Genomic DNA, 15,154 nt, shown 5'->3' on the forward strand with positions numbered 1-15,154 from the left:
TAAACATGAAACAAGGCCCATGCATGTTTGGGTAAGGTTTTCTTCCTGAATAATTTGAAGTTTTATTTAGACAGAAGGCACCTATTTACCTGAAATGCAAAGAAATTCTTCCATGTCTAAAAATGTACTGAGAATTTGATCTCTTCCTCAACTATATAACATGTTCAGAATTCCCCCAGTAGTGGGGGATCAGTAATCTCTTCGCTGTGAAGATATCTAGAAAAGAGATTCTGAGGGGAATTTTCTATTCTTTGATACAAACTATTTTAAAAAGTTTGAGAAAGTCTTGGGTGAAGAGAAAGGAACTGTGGGCTGTGTTTGAAATAAGAAATGATTGTAATAAAGTCAAAATTATTTAACTCTTGTATAATTTTGGGGGACATAGGAAATAAAGAGTTAAAAAGTCTCCTTATCCCACTAATTTGTAGAGGCAGTACTTGAATCCATTTGTATTTAATTGAAAATCTGAACATATAAATAATAACTGAAGACTTCATCTCAACTTATCCTAATAAATAATTTGGGGGAATTTTTTCATGGAGAATCACATCTTCCCTCGAATCAGAGACTCTTTCTTGACTTATTATATGCTTGGGCCATAGGTATGTTTTAACATATGTGTCCATTTATTACCTGCAAAGTGGATTTCATAATTTTATGATATGTTTATTCAAATGAATTAATGTTAAAATCCATATTAAGTGTGTATCACATTTTCAAACCTAGAGACATTTAGCAAATCAGTAGGTTTGGTACTGGAATGTGCTGGTTTGAAAGGAAGCATGCCCCCTAAGAAAAGCCATGTCTTAATATAAATCCCATTTCATAAAGGTAGAATAATCTCTATTCAATACTGTAATGAGATCATCTCCCTGAATGATGTGATTGAGTCAAGAATGGTTGTTAAACTGGATTAGGGGACTACATATCTCCACCCAGTCTTGATTAGTTTCTGAAGTCCTATAAAAGAGGAAATATTTCGGAGAATGAGAGACTCAGAGAGAGCAGAGAATGCTGCAGCACCACAGAGCAGAGAGTCCACCAGCCAGCGACCTTTGGAGATGAAGAAGGAAAATGCCTCCTGGGGAGCTTCATGAAACCAGAAGCCAGGAGAGTAAGCTAGCAGATGATGCTGTATTCGCCATGTGCCCTTCCAGCTGAGAGAGAAGCCCTGACTGTGTTCACCATGCGCCTTCCCACTTGAGAAAGAGACCTTGAACTTCATCGGCCTTCTTGAACCAAGGTATCTTTACCTGGATGCCTTTGATTGGACATTTCTTTAGACTTGTTTTAATTGGAACATTTTCTCGGCCTTAGAACTGTAAACCAGCAACTCATTAAATTCCCCTTTTAAAAGCCATTCCATTTCTGGTATATTACATTCTAGCAGCTAGCAAACTAGAACAACATATGAGTCCATTTATTACCTGAAAAGTGTATTTCATAATTTTATGATATGTTTATTCAAATGAATTAATGTTAAAATCCATATTAAGTGTATATCACATTTTCAAACCTAGAGACATTTAGCAAATCAGTAGGTTTATCTTCTTATTGTCTACCTACAGATGCATTTTCTTTTACAATCAACCTGGTACTGTTAATTCACTCATTGAGGACCTGGTTGCTGATAAAATCTGTATACTTAGGAGTTTCTTGAATGCTTTCTTCAGATCCCTATTCCTTAGACTGTAGATGAAAGGATGCAGCACTGGAACCACGAAGTTATACATGACAGATGAGAGTGAATCTCTCACAGGGGTAGGACAGGAGGAAGGGCTCAAATAGACAGCAATGGCTGTGCCATGGAACACCACAACTAACTGGTAGCTGCCACCGGTAGAAAATGCCCTTTTTTCCTGGAGTTGATGTGATCTTGAGAATGGTGAAGAAAATAAGCAAGTAAGATATGAAGATGAAGATGAAATGTGTGTGAGAGCCAAGAGAGCTCCTACACCCATAATATTGAAGGACACATCAGAGTAGGAAAGCTATAGGAGTGGTTTGAGATCACAAAAGAAATGATGGACAGTATTGGAGGCACAGAAGGTGATATGTGCCGTTAGGAGATTGTGTAGGAGGGCGTGGAGCTAGGACACAACCCAGACCCCAGCCACCATCTGGACACAAAGGCGAAGACTCAATATGGAGGTATAAAGTAAAGGATGGCAAATCACCAGAAACCCGTCATATGACATAAAACAGAGAAGATGGCTGTCCACATTCACAAAAGAAATGAAGAAGCAGAGCTGGGTGAGGCAGCTTGAAAAAGAAATAGTCCTGGTATCTGTCAAGGTGTTCACTACCATCTGAGTGACTGTAGTGGAAGGATAACAGATGTCCACAAGGGCAAAGTTGCTAGGAAGAAATACATGGGGGAATGGAGGTAAGAGTCATGGCCAATGGCCAAGAGGATGCGTATGTTCCCTGATACAGTGATCGAGTACACAGGGAACAAAAGCACAGAGAAATGTAGTTGCTGCTCTGCTGAGCTGTAATGTCCCAGGAGAAGAAATTCACTGATGGCTGTAAGATTTCTTCTTTCTCTCTTCCAAACAGAAAGAGAAAAACAAAATATTAAATTTTAGACCAGTAGTTTCAAACCTCTTGTATTAGCTAGGTTTTTTCTAGAGAAACAGAAACATATCTATAAATATAAAATTTCTGAAAGTGTCTCACAAAACCATGGAGATGTGAGAGTGCAAGACCAGTAGGACCGACCATGAGCTGGCAGCGCCAGTGAAGGTCCTCAATGAACTCTCAGGAGAGGCTTGCTGGCTGAAGCAGAAAGAGGGATTGTCTCTTCTGAATCCTCCTTAAAAGCCTTTCATTGATTAGATTAAGCATCATTCATTGCAGAAGACACTCCCCTTACCTGATAGCAGATGAACCAGCTGTGGATGCAGCCAGCATGGTCATGATTTAAGTCCATGAAATATCCTCACAGCAACAGAGAGGCCAGCACATGCCTGACCAGGCAACTGGGCACCACCGTCTGGCCATGTTGACCCATGAACCTGACCACACCTCTCATCCACATTGACGTGTGTGTGTGTATAGTGTGTGTGTATTTATCATAAAACACTATCCAGAACTTGCTTGCTCTGATGTTTGCTAATATAATGATATATTATTATATATAATAATAATTATGATAATATAATGTAGTATTATTAATACATTTTATTATGTATTATGTGGATATTCACATAGACATTCTGGGTGTACCAATCTCAATTTATTTGAAGGATTATAATTTTTTTCTTCCAAACTGTTCTAGTCTGCTAGCTGCCAGAATGCAAAATACCAGAAACAGAATGGCTTTTAAATAGGGGAATTTAATAGGTTGGTAGTTTACAGTTCTGAGGCTGAGAAAATGTCCCAGTTAAAGCAAGCCTATAAAAATGTCCCAATTAAGGCATCCAGGAAAAGACACCTTGGTTCAAGAAGGCCATTGAAGTACAGGGTTTCTCTCTCCACTGAGAAGGCACATGGCAAACAGGGTGGCATCTATTGCTTCCTCTCTAGGCCTCTTGCTTCATGAAGCTCCCTGGCGGTGTCCTCCTGCTTCATCTCCAAAGGCCACTGGCTGGTGGACTCTGGCTCTCTGTCATGGTTCTGTGACTCTCTCCAAATTGTCCCTCTTTTATAGGATTCCAGTAAACCAATCAAGACCCATATAGAATGGGTAGAGATATGTCTCCATCTAATTTAACACCCACGATTGATTGAGTCACATTTCCATGGAGCTAACAGTCAAGTTTCCAACCTATAGTACTGAATAAAGATTAGGAGAAACCGTTGTTCTCAGAAGTTTGACTAGGGTTAAAGCAGGGCTTTTCTAGGGTACATGAAGACTTTCAAACTGGTGCACAAACTAAAATGTAAATTAATTGAATAATGACTATTTTTATTGTTCCTATTATATTCATTTTCCATAGTGATCATAAAAAGTATTTGACTTTATAAATTTAATTGATTTGTTAACTTTAGACTGCTAATCTGATACAGTAAAAATATTTACTTTTAATGATTAATTATGTGCACTATATATATATGCAGTCCTTTGAGGAAGGAGTAGTCTTTCAAATTGGCTTTCCTTGGCCTCAGCTAACATTCTTTATGCCATTTTTGTCATTTCCATAATTGCAGTGAAATGTTATTTCCATAGCAAGCACCACACTTTCTTTATATTGGCTGATACATGTGGACAGTAATATCTTGAGGGTAGAATTCCAATGTATTTTGCCATATCTTTAGTCACACAGCACAAAATACAATAAATGAATGAATACAAAAAAGAATGAAAAATTTTAGTAGAAATAATGTGATTTCTCATCTTTCATTTTTGGCAATGCTGTTACATGAATGTGGAAGAGAGTTCTTATTGCATCTCTTTTAAAACACACAACAATTTCAGGATATTTTATCAAACAGGAATTTTTAAGTTTCATTTTTGTGTTGAAATATTTAACATATTAATTAATACAATGCTACATTCAAGTATTTACTATTTACTCATTAGATAAATCTTCTATAAAAATATTTATCACTACATACTGTTTCCTTTGAAATCTTTGGTCACTCAAAAGTTTGTTTCCATTTTCATAATACATGATCAGAAGAATAGAGGAGACCGTTTGCATTGATATGGATTCCTAGTCAATAAAATATGAAGGGAAAACTTGTCTTAGTCATACATGCAAATTTATAAATTTCTCAGTATACATGAACACTTTGGGATGCCCTAATTTCCCAAATAAACTTTCTCCTCATCTTTCCCTCCCCCAACTTACGCTATCTAATAGGAATATTATTTTGCCACAGGTGGCTGCAAATTTTTTGCATGGTTTGGAAGAAGGTTGATTCTTTTTTTTACCCCTTAGTTTGCTCTGAGTTAGGAGAAAGAGAAAGTATTGTTTAACTGATATGCATATTGTCAATGCTCCTCCTATGTGTCATAAGTTGGAAATGAATAATTTCATTAAATTATTTTATATTGAACATGGCTCATCTTTATGTGGTCCATGTTAAATTATATATTCCTGATACTTAGATAAATTTCAAGATTCAATTTTACAGGAAATCTTTAGGTATAGGATCAGAAAAGCTATATAACACACCAAAAAAATTGATAGGAGAAATATTTAAATCCTGATCTGTCCAACATGATAGCTCATTTTGTTTTATTAGCATGACAAATTGGGTTTGGCATACACTCTTTTTCTTCTGCAGTGATGAATATCAACATATTGCAACCATTTAGTTATCAGGCTTCCTAAGTAACTGGGATGATGTACATCAAACCCTAACTGGAACATTATAAACATAGACTGAGCTAAAGAGACCTGAGTTCACAAAGCCACATTGTTTGAGGGTAGCAACCTAGGCTACCTTGATAGATAAACTCACTCATATCACTGTTGAAAATATTAAGTGAGGTGGCACAGGGAAGTAACTGGGACATGACATCCTCATTTTAATAAGAAATATATGAATTCTTCTTGTTAATATTTTTGCTATTATTTATTTCATTGTGTGTCTTTGTTTTAGTACTGGCATAAAATAATCCAGTTTTTGTGGAATCAGAGGTGATTATGAGCATGACATAATACATAGTTTTTGGTTCGCACAAAAAATGAAAAGATGAGGCTCTTTGGTTAAAAAGTAGGTAATAATGATTTTCCTGAGACTAATTTATGAATTACTTTCCTTTTTGAAAGTTCTCTCTAGCAAGTTGTCATGAAATTTTTATTCATTGCTTAATGCTTTTCTAAGAAAAATTTACAAATTGAATTATTAATATGCATTTTATTGTTCATTTCAATATTATGTAGCATTTTTAAAAGCCACTGTAGAGCATTTAATATATATAAATTAAAGTATTTTTTATTCAATTCTCACAGCTCATAAATGCATAGGTATGCTGTTTTTACCAGAGTAGTGATGTGCACAAAACTAACTCATTTCTTGATATGCATTCATACCATGCTGGTTTGAAGTTGTTTTGTACCTTGAAAAGCCATGTTCTTTCAATCCTGATCTGATGTTATGGGGCCAGACCAATTGTTCAGTGGTGTAAACTCTTGATTAGATTGTTTCCATAGAGATGTGACACACTTGGAGAGGAAGGCACTGGAATCAGAGGGTGGAAGCAATGGAACTGGGAACAAAGACCAGCAGATGCCAACCACATGCCTTCCCATGTGACAGACATCAACCCTTCTTTGGAGTCAAGGTATCTTCTCTGGATGCCTTAGTTTGGACATTTTTAATGACTCTAGACTGTAAACTTGAAACAGTAAATTTCCTTTATAAAATCCATTCCATTTCTAGTATATTGCATTGTGGCAGCTTAAGCAAACTGAAACACATACATTTAAAAAATATTCTCTACAATATTTAATTTACTGAACATTATGTAAGAACAGAAAAGAAACTATGGGTTGCCCTTTCTTTCCCTTTTCTTCTATGTTATCATTTTTCAATGAGAAGCCAAACTATTTATATTAGTCCATCAGAGCCTTTTTAATTGCAAACAAACAAACAAACAAACATTTTCTAACATAATTTGGAACATGAAAATAATTTCAGAATCTGAACCAAACAAATAATTACTTCTTTTACATTTTAGATCTATAAGTCTTATATAGGTCTTATTTATTAATTATTTCTTTTAAAAGTTATCATGATGTCTCATGCTCAAAAGCTAACTTCATGGATTTTATTTTAAAAGGTTCAGCATTTCAGAACTTCAGATAGTTATATGTACATATATTAATTATATAATGTTGCTACACCTTACAGATGTAGAGTTTATGTACAGTTTATTTTTTAAAACTTTTTTATTGTGAAATATAACATATATACAAAAAAGCAATAAATTTCCAAGAATGCTTTAACACATAGTTATAGAACAGAGTTTAAAATTTGGTATGGGTTTCAGTTCCACGAATTTTCATTTTTTCTTTTAGCTGCTCCAAGACACTGGTTCTCAAAAGAAATATTGATATAATGTCTCAGCAGTTATACTCACTTGTTAAATCTTATGTTCTCTGTTATACTCCTTCTCTTTTTACTTTTTCTTTTGTGAAAAATAATATATAAACAAAAAAGCAATACATTTCAAAAAACACTGCAACAGTTAGTTGTAGAACAGATTTTAGATATTGGTATGGGTTACAATTCCACAATTTTAGCTTTTTACTTCTAGCTGTGCTAAGGTACTGGAGCCTAAAAGAAGTATCAATATAATGATTCAGCACTCTCACTCATTTGTTAAACCCAAACTTCTCTGTATAACTCCACCATCACCTTTGATCTTTCTCCCACTGTTTAGGGGTATTTGGGCTATGCTCGTTCTAACTTTTTCATCTTGGAAGGGGCTGTTGATAATAAGGGATAGGGGGATGGGACTAGATGATGTTCTGGGAACGCTGGCCCCACTGCATTTCAGGGCCCATCTGGAGATTGTAAGTTTCTGGAAAGTTATCCTAGTGCATGGAACCTTTGTAGAATCTTATATAATGCCCTGAATAGTCTTAATTGACTGATTTTTTAAAATCACAATGAAGACTACATCCAAACAATGTAGTCAGTTTCTAATTGCTGGAAAATGCAACTGAACAAATTCTCCACTAGAACCACCAGGGAAGCTCACAGCCCCTTCAACTCATTGATTTTACCTGAGAAAAACTCAAGTCAGATTTTGACCTGCAGAACTGGAAATAATAAATGTGTGTTGCTTTAAGTTAAGTCTGTGATAACTGATTACTATTGCAATAGAAAATTAATATTGTGCATACAATCCAAATCATCACTAGATCACAGCTGTCCTGCCATACTCTTAAGAGAGATGAGTGGAGTAGAGACAAACATGGCACTTTTTTTTTTTTACCAGAAACTGAAAACATTCCAATTGCCTATCATCTATAGAATGGCTTAATTTTGGCATATTCACTGTTTATGTCCATGTTGTCAGAATTACCTAACTTCATTTTCTTTCCACTTTTAGAATAAATTTTGGTCACAATCCTCCCTCTCTTTCTCACACTAAATATCACTTCATTGGTCTCCTGCAAAGACCCTGATTAAAAAGTCTGCCTGATGTTGAAAAGCCCTCTGGAGTCCAGATATTGTGGATTGGGTTTTTAGGTTACTTCACCATAGCAGTTTGTATGCCTTTTTTTCTTTAGAGAAGATGATAGCTTGTGTTCATATCCTTCAAATATTTCATAAAATGTCTCCCTGCTTTCTAACTTCTTACTGAACTACAAAAAAAATATCTGGGAAAGGTTTGTGGTTTAATCAATGAAATCTCTTTGCCCTCCCCTTCATGTTTATTTCTTCCTCTGAATTTGGCATCAGAAAATGTAGAAATTAATTTTGTATCCTACCACTTTGCTGAATGTGTTTATTAACTCAAGTAGCTTTGCTATAGATTTCTCAGGATTTTCCAAATATAGGATTGTGTCATCTGCAAATAACGAGAGTTTTCTTCTTCCTTTCCAATATGGATGCCTTTTCTTTCTTTTTCTTGCCTAATTGCTCTAGCTAGAACATCTAGCGAAATGTTGAATAGCAGAGGTGACGGTGGGTATCCTTGTCTCATTTCTGTTCTTAAGGGGAAGGCTTTCATTCTCCCAGTATTGAGTACAATGCTGGCTGTGAGTTTTTCATACATGCCCTTTGTCATATTGAAGAAGTTTCTTTTGATTCCTACCTTATAAAGGAATTTTGTTGAGTGCCTTTTCCACATCAATCAAGATAATCAAGTGATTATTCCCTTTCAATTTATTAATGTGTTGTATTACATTGATTTTCTTGTGTTGAACTGCACTTGCATGCCTGGAATAAACCACATTTTATCATGGGATATGAGTCTTTTAATATGTCATTGGTTTCATCTATATTCATTAGAGAGATTGGTCTGTAGTTTTCCTTTCTTTATAGTCTCTTTATCAGAATTTGCTATTAGACTGATGTTTACTTCATAATTTTATGAATTACTCAGTGTTCCCTTTTCTTCAATTTTTTTTTCAAGGGTTGAAGCAGGAATGGTGTTTGTTTTTCTGGTAATATTTAGAGAAATTTCCCTGTGAATCCATCTGGACCTGGACTTTTCTTTGTAGGGAGGCTTTGATGACTGATTCACTCTCTTTATTTGTGATTGGTTTGTTGAGATCTATTTCTTCTCGAGTCAGCATAGATTGCTTGTGCATTTCTAGAAAATTATCCACTTACCTAAGTTGTCTAGTTTGTTGGCATACATTTGTTCACAGTATCTTCTTACGATTTTCTTTAATTCTTTGGGGTTCATGGTAATGATTCCCCTCTCATTTCTAATTTTACTTCTTTGTATCTTCACTCTCTTTGACTTTTATTTCTCTTGCAATATCTTCTTTGACCCACTGATTATTTAAGAATGTGCTTTTTAACTGCCATATATTTATAAAAGTTCTGAATCTTTGGTGGTTATTTATATTCAACTTCATTACATTATGATCAAAGAAAATGCTTTGAATAATTTCAGTCTTTTCAAAATTATTAAGACAACTTTTGTGCTGCAGCATATACTCAATCTCTATTTCCTTATTGATCCTCTGTTTGATTGTTCTAGATAAAGAAGAGAGTGGTGTGTTGAAGTCTCCAACCATAATTGTAGAAATATCTGTTGCTCCCTTTAGTTTTGCTAGTGTTTGCATCATGCATTTTGGAGCTCCCCGATTGGGTTCATGGACACATTTATAGGCACAGTTATGAGTGTTACATCTTTTCTGTGAACTGCCCCTTCTATTAATATATAGTGTCCTTCCTTATTTCTTCTGACATCTTTACATTTGAAGTCTATTTTGTCTGATATTAGTGTAGCCACCTGAGCTTTCTTTTAGTTACTTCTTCTTTAGATAACTTATTCCATCCTTTAACTTTCAACCAGTTTGTATTTTTGAGTCAAGATGAGTCTCTTGTAAACAGAATATAGATGGGTCATATTTTAAAAATATTCCGCCAACTTGTTTGTTTTAACTGGGGTGTTCAATCCGTTAACAAAGTTATTACTGTAAAGGCAGTTTCTTTATTCAACCATAATATCCTTCGGTTTCTATTTTTCAGAACTATTTTTTCTCTCTCTTTTATCCTTTAAGCTAATCTTACTAACACTTTACAGTTATATGCCGTCCTCCAGACCTCTCTCTTCTATCTTTTCTTTAAGCTAGCAGAACTCCCTTTAGTATTTGTTTTTTTTTAAACATGGCAGGCACCGGGAATTGAACCTGGGTCTCTGGCATGGCAGGCGGCATGGCAGGTGAGAACTCTGCTGAGCCACCGTGGCCCACCTCCTTTAGTATTTCTTGCAGAGCAATCTCTTGTTAACATATTCTCTGATCATTTGTTTACCTGTGAAAATTTAAACTCCTCCTAACTTTTGAAGGACAGCTTTGCTTGATAATTCTTGGCTGGGAATTTTTTTCTTTCAGAATCTTAAATATATCATATCACTGCCTTCTCACTTCCATGGTTTGCAGGTGAGTAGTCAGTGTTAAATCTTATGTGATTTTCCTTGTATGTGGTGAGTTGCTTTTCTCTTGCTACTTTCAGAACTCTCACCTTGTCTCCAGCATTTGAAAATCTGATTAGTATGTGTCTTGGAATGGTTCTACTTGGATTTATTCTACTTGGCATTTGTTGGGCTTCCTTGAGTTGCATGTTTATGTCTTTTATAAGGATTGGGAAATTTTCCCCAATTATCTCCTCATATAATCTTCCTAGCACTTTACTTTTCTATTCTCCTTTTGGGACACCAATTCACATTTTTTCCATCTTTTTCATGTATTGTTCTTTTGTGCTTTCAGATTTAGTTGTTCTATCCCTTACTTCATTTATTCTTTCTTCTGCCTCTTCAAATCTGCTTTATGTGTCATATATATATATATATATATATATATTTTAACATGGGAAGGCACCAGTAACCAAACAGGGTCTCTGGTGTGGCAGGCAAGAACTCTGCCACTGAGCTACCATTGCCCGCCTGTCTCTAATATATTTTTAATTTTATCTCCAGTATCTTTCATTTCTGTATCATCTGCCATTTTTCTACTTATGCTTTCAAACTCTTCTGTATGTTCTTCTAGTGTCTTCTTGATATCCTTTACACCTTTAGCCAAATCATTGGGGTTATTTAGGGGATTTGTATGACCACCTTTGATTAGTTGCTCCAAATTCTGTCTTTCTTCCAGCTTTTTTATTTGGTAATTTGTCTTAACCACAACTTATTGCTTCTTCATGTGCTTTGTAATTTTTTGTTTGTTTTCTTGGCATTTACCTTGATAAGGGTATTTTCAAAGTAGATTTCCCTTGTTCGTCTAAGATTTTGTAATTGTGTGATTTTGCATTGACTATGTCCTTTGGCGGTTGGTTTATCAGTTAGTCCCAGCCAAACCAGGGCTGGGACCTCACGCAGGAGGTGCAACCCTTTTTGGAAGACCATTAGAAGTGAGTAGAAAAGCAGTTTGCCAGACTGCACTTTCCCTATTTTACCAGCAGATGGCACAGTTGGGCCACATCTGCCCCACAATCCTGCTTCTCCCCAACAGAGCAAGCCACTGGTCTGGGACCCAACCAGGCAAGAATCCAGTCAAGGCTGCAGTTCTGTGTGTGTGTGCTGTAAGGTGCCAACTCCAGGGATAAGCAGTGGGCACTGTGCAACATGACTTGAGACCCCACCTATGGGCCCAATTTCTGGTTATTTCCGTTCTCCCACTTGGAAAGACCTCAGATTGGGGACTGGGAGGTTCAACTTCTCCTGCCAGCAGCCAAACCAGGAGTTTTCCGCTTTTTCAGCCAGAAAACCCTGGTTTTATTTTAGGGCACTGCTTTGACAGTAGGGTTGCCTATATTTCTCCGGCAGAACAGGGCCAGATCCCCATGCATGAGCCTTGGATAGGGTTGGCTGAAGCTCTGAAAAGCCCTTTAACATTCCCTTGCACTTTCCAGTCTTCCCAGCAGATGGTACTGTTTGGTGACTTAATCATCCTCAGAAGCTGTTTATATCTTGAAACCCAGACAGTATCTGACTGCGCAGAGCTGAAACCAAATTCTGGCTCAATGTGGGGTTGTGTTCCCCACTTTACTTGTGGCAGAGGATTACCCAAGGTGCCCCAGTCTGCAGCTGTCTCCCAGGCAAGGATCAGACTAGTTGCTGCTGTTTCCCTCAAGGATGGGGGTTGGGCAACAGGATACAGGGCTGGAAACAGAGTATGTGTCTCCATTTTCTCAGACTCTTTGTCTCTTACAGACCTAGTCCTTGAAATACTTCCCCTGTCCCCCAGGTCTCCAAGCAGTTGATTTGGGTATTTTCTGCCTGGCTACTTGGCTACTGCTTCTATACCCTTTCTGAGCTGTGTGCGACTGAGTGAAGGGGAGGGGAGAAGACCAACCTTTCCAGGATCTGATATTTTCCTCTTTCTTTGATTCAGCAATTGTGGGCTGTTTCTCCAGTTTATACATTCCTCCAGAGTTCTGAGCTAGGGAGGGTTTTCCTTTTTTTTCACTGAATCTCTGTAGAGAGGTTTTTAGTAGCTTTTTGTGTTGCATGTTGATGATACCACTTGGTCTCTTATATTTGAAATCTCCTATTCCTTCCTCCTTCCTCCTAGTTTTCACTTCTGCAGCAATCAAATAAATACTTTTTATTTCTATACTAAGTCCATTGAACAACCTAGAGGACAGAACAGTGAGCATTCTTTGTATTCAAATGCTTTTAATTCTGACCCTGTAGTGAACGTCATTATTCATAAAGTTCATATCCCTCTAATTATTCTCAATTTTACTTAATCATTGAATTATCTTAGCAGTCATGTCTGTGAAGCAAATGCTTGTTACTGAGAAGAAACATTACTTATGCTCTCCTATACGTGCTTTAAGGAAGACCCTTTTGGCTTCCCTCAGCTACAGGCATCACCAGTTATGCTGTTTACACATTATTATAATTGCTATGTAATATCCCCTTTACAGCAACCATCTTAATAATTTTTGTTTAATTCATGTAATCATAATGTCTTAAAGGCAGGGTTTTTATTTATTTTGTTGCATCCTTTTTATTTGATTATTTGCAGTACATAGATGCTATAAACTGTTCTTTTAGAAAACAGAAGTGAATGAAAAGTTCTAGAGCAAGCATTTGATTGTGCTTATCTATCATTTTACACAACAATTGTATGATTTATGGAAGAGAGTTCCTATTATATTTTTTCATTTACAGCACATCATAATTTCTGGACTTTTTTTCTCAGCGAGCATTTTTTAATTCACTCTGCCATTGAAATATTTAACAGCTTTTTTGGGGTGCTACAATGTGTGGAAATAAACGTTAAATATCTATTCTCTAAAAGAAAGAAAAAATGATGATGTTATGACACCTACAGTGTTCCTCTCTTCTGACTATTTGATCACAAGAATATAGAAAGACTTGTGCAATGATTCAGATTCCTGGACCATAAAATTTTAAGACCATAAAATTGGAGGTAGAATAAGTTTTGGACAAATGAACTGTTCTTTACGGAGAAAAATAGTGCGTCACCATGGAAGTAGCTAGTTTTTCCCTAACTATTAATAAAACATCCAGGCCTTGTAGAATTGTATGGTTTTCTCTCTTGAGCTCAGCACACTAGAGGGCATAGAATGTTGTGGATTTACATTCTAATGATTTTTTGTTTTGTTTGTCAATTTGTTTCTCCCTTACTTTGAGGAGAGGTAAACACAGAGCAGTGTATTGAATATAAGAAGGTGTGAAAATCCATAGAAGTTCTAACATAAATATTCTTTTTCTTTTTAAGGGAATTGTTGCTGGGAGAATAACAATAGTAAAAGATGGAAAACAGAAACTAAAAGCACACAAACCTGTCTATTCTGTCTATTCCACTCCTTCCACTGATTCTAAAGGGTGATTCAGCGTTGTAAAGGATGCATTTCAGATTAAGACAATTTTGTGTACAAAGTTTCATTTGTAAATTGGCAATTATTGACCTGTAGGAGAAATTTTACTTTTGCACACTTTACCTTTCTCATTTATGCAAAGGTAAATACTATTTAGTAAAATATTTTAATTTATTTTATAAAATAAGAAAATGTATTTAATATCATATACTTAAATTATCTTGATACAAGGCCTAAATTAAGTTAAATGTATGAAAGTAAATATAGATACATGCATTCATGTATATATACATATATCCCTGCATGTATATATGCGTACACATTCTCAATATAAGGAAAGAGCTGTATATTAGGTGGAGAAATAGAGCAAAGATTAATTTGTATGAAGATTAGTGTTAATTTATGTCTCTGGGTTCATAAAATGTGACTGATGTAATAGCTTTTGTGAAATCATTTTAGAACATTAATAATTAGATTTTACTTTTGAGTGTTCTTGGAATACTGAGTAACACCTTAGAATTAGAAAGCCGAAAAAGCAAATTAGGAATCAACTCTTAAAATATTCAGTGTTTTGTGTATTATGAAGTGATTTTATATGCTCCATCTCATGTAATCTTTACAATTATAAGGGACTTAATCCTTATTTTAGAAAGAAGGGAAACATCACTTATTGAAGTTAAATGTGTCAGAAATGAAGAACTCTGGAATATGGTCCATTTACATGTGGTCTAGAGTTAATGATCCATTTGCACTTGTGAAGAAAAGAAAAAAAAGACAAAAAAGACATGATTACCTTCAAGAAGCAGAAATGTCTTTGTGTCTCTGCTCCCCCAAATATACATTATCTGAACTTGTAACCTGTAATATAGTACCTGGTCTAAGCATATTCTTACTCCAAGTAAATGGATTCATGCAACAAATGCTTTCATATCTGTCTTAATTTACTCAGCATAATATCTTCAAGTTTCATCCATGCTGTAGCAGGTGTCAGAATTTCATTTACTTTTACAGTTGAATAATGTTCGAATGTGTGTTTAAATAATCCATTTTGTTTATTCCAAGGGGTTGATGAATACTCAGGTTATTTCTACCTTTTGGCTATAAATAATGCTACAAACATTAGTGTACAAATATCTCCTGCTTTCAGTTCTCTGGGGTTTTTACATAGAAGTGGGTTTGTTAGGTGCTAAGATAATTCAATGAACAATTCTGAGAAATT

The 15,154-nt window shown here is 35.6% G+C and overlaps 1 pseudogene; it reads right to left on the reverse strand.

Moving 5' to 3' along the window:
- Positions 1–1,586: 1,586 nt before the first annotated feature.
- Positions 1,587–3,040, reverse strand: LOC143675611 (olfactory receptor 1C1-like; annotated as a pseudogene).
- Between the last annotated feature and the right edge of the window lie 12,114 nt (positions 3,041–15,154).

This window comes from Tamandua tetradactyla, chromosome 3, assembly GCF_023851605.1.
Source record: "Tamandua tetradactyla isolate mTamTet1 chromosome 3, mTamTet1.pri, whole genome shotgun sequence".
In the NCBI taxonomy this organism is placed as follows: domain Eukaryota; kingdom Metazoa; phylum Chordata; class Mammalia; order Pilosa; family Myrmecophagidae; genus Tamandua; species Tamandua tetradactyla.